This window comes from Physeter macrocephalus, chromosome 6 (assembly GCF_002837175.3).
Source record: "Physeter macrocephalus isolate SW-GA chromosome 6, ASM283717v5, whole genome shotgun sequence".
NCBI lineage: Eukaryota > Metazoa > Chordata > Mammalia > Artiodactyla > Physeteridae > Physeter > Physeter macrocephalus.
The window spans coordinates 92,550,994-92,553,984 of NC_041219.1; positions in this window are offsets into that span (position 1 = coordinate 92,550,994).

The following is a 2,991-nucleotide window of genomic DNA, read 5'->3' on the forward strand; positions in this document are numbered from 1 at the left end:
CACTCCGCGGCATGTGGGATCCTCCCGGACCAGGGCACAAACCCGTGTCCCCTGCATCGGCAGGCGGACTCTCAACCACTGCGCCACCAGGGAAGCCCTTGCTGCCTTTCTGATGCTCCTCCTATTCCAAGTCTGTGAACCACTTATTTCATCTGGGAGTAGGGTGACCAACTGCCATGGTTTTCCTGAGATTGAGGGGGTTCCTGGGATGTGGGACTTCATAGCTAAAACTGGGCAAGTATGGGGCAAACAGGTGTGCATTGGTTACCTTATCTGGGAGTGGGATGAGTGGTGAAGGGGAAAACTGGCTCTGATTGATAAGAATTCTTCAAAAATCTTGTGTTTCTGGCATGAACTTTACACTATAAATCTTTCAGGGATTAGATATTTTTCAAAATGCACAGCAAAGAATTGATCCTACTTTCACAGTTTCTGTATCATTACCTCTTTCTGCATGTTTCCGTGTTTGCCCTGCTCCTTTGGACTGGCAGTTTCTTTGGAACATAGTGCCCTATTTTGTGTTTTAATTTCTTTCTAGTATAGCGCCCTTTGTGTCACTTTTCTGGCCCCCATCCTCTGTAATTCTAGGCAAGTCCTTCCTTCAGTGGAGTCCAGAAGAGGCTTCCCAGGACTCACACCCCAGCCTGAGTGGGGGCCATCAGTCCCTGCTTCTCTAGGACAGAGGTACCATAGCTAGGGCATCTTTCTCAGTGGTGCATGAGATTCGGCGAGCAGCAGCTATGGGCAGGCTGGAAGAATGTATTTGCATTAATATTTATATTTTATTCTAATGAAAAATAAGAAATTAAGTGTTTTTAATATCAACTTGTGAATTGACCCTAACACCCACACTTGATGTGATGTCAGATAGTCATGGAGCATATATAACGTGATGTATCTGAAGCAAGAATGATAGTTCCACCATGTGGAAGGGGAGGACAGTGGCATCCTCATTCTTTGTTTATTTTCAGTTTATTGCAAAAGGATTGCAATTTATGTATGTCTGGATAAGCATACTATATAGGTTATATTTTCTATATTCAGTTAAAGCAAACTTGGTAAAATATTCAAATCACTTAAAATACTGAAGATTACACCAATTGTGTAAGGATAAGAGTAGAGGTAAGAAAATTGCAGCACCAACACACTTCCCACGCTTGGTACAAGCTCTTCATCAGCCATTTCATCTGAAAACGTGCCAAAGTGCACCCCCATTTGTTTCGAGGAGTTTCCAATGCACTGACTCACAAGTGCTCACACCATGCAGGCCACTTTGCCAGATGTGGTCATCACTCAGCATCTGGCCTGTTCTTCCTCCCACTCGTTGCTCATGGGAAACCACTTGGAGAATCCCCACTGCTAACAAGGCCTTTGGGAAAGAGCAATGTTCTGTCTATGCTGGGTGCTTCGCAGGTTGTTTTCTTCCCCGGACTTTCTTTGTAGGAGGGACATTATGGTGGCTGTCTGATGTGGAAGAGGGCCAGGAGATGGTCTTGAGCTACATCTGCCCAGCAAGCATCCCTCTTACTGAGATGTCCTGTTTATTTGCAGTGGCTAGAAGCTCTCAAAGCTTCCAGCCCTGGGCACCAGTTGGTACTGAGGTCTTTTTTTCACCCTTAAAAAAAAAAATTAATTAATTAATTAGGCTGTGCCAGGGCTTAATTGCAGTATGTGAGATCTAGTTCCCTAACCAGGGATTGAACCCAGGCCCCCTGCCTACGGAACGCAGAGTCTTAACCACTGGGCCACAAGGGAAGTCCCTGTACTGAGGTCTTAACAGTGGGGAAGAAGGAGTGGCTGTAGTCCTCTGCCATGCTTTGTTGCCCGACTCTAGGGGCCATCTTTGTGTCCAAAATCTCACAGGTCACTCTTGAATAAATTCATAAGATTATTATCTTTACTCCTATGTCTCTGGAGGGCACAAAACTAGTTTTAAAAGGATTAGATTATTTTAAAAATAATTATTGGGCTTTCCTGGTGGCGCAGTGGTTGAGAGTCCGCCTGCCGATGCAGGGGACACGGGTTCGTGCCCCGGTCCGGGAAGATCCCACATGCCGCGGAGCAGCTGGGCCCGTGAGCCGTGGCCGCTGAGCGTGCGCGTCCGGAGCCTGTGCTCGGCAACGGGAGAGGCCACAACAGTGAGAGGCCCGCGTACCGCAAAAAAAAAAAAAAAAAAATTATTGAGATATAGTTGATTTACAATGTTGTGTTAATTTCTGCTGTACAGCAAAGTGACTCAGTTATACATATATATTCTTTTTCATATTCTTTTCCATTATGGTTTATCACAGGATATTGAATACAGTTCCCTGTGCTATACAGTAGGACCTTGTTGGTTATTTATTTATTTATTTAATTTTGGCTGTGTTGGGTCATCGTTTCTGTGCGAGGGCTTTCTCTAGTTGTGGCAAGCGGGGGCCACTCTTCATCGCAGTGCACGGGCCTCTCACTATCACGGCCTCTCTTGTTGCTGAGCACAGGCTCCAGACATGCAGGCTCAGTAGTTGTGGCTCACGGGCCCAGTTGCTCCGCGGCATGTGGGATCCTCCCAGACCAGGGCTCGAACCCGTGTCCCCTGCATTGGCAGGCGGACTCTCAACCACTGCGCCACCAGGGAAGCCCTGGTTATTGATTCTATATAATATATATAATAGTTTGTATCTGCTAAAAAGGATTAGATTCTTTTACATGTTTTTTTTCTTCTCCACTTTCTGCCCCTTCCTCTCCAAACACTGCCTTTCTTCTTACAAATGTAAAGCACATCTCTCATGTTTATGAATATGTGCGAATGTCCATTTGTACACGTCTGCGTTGGGGTGAGGGAAGCAGTGGCAAGAGAGAAGAAAAGTTATCTACATTAGCAGCAGCCAGCAAGAGATGACTCATGATATTAATTGTTCATTTCAAAGTGAAATATGGCCTTAAACCTTGTAAATGTTACACCCCAAACTTATCACCACTTCCTGAACTTGTGTGTTCTGCCCTTCTCTG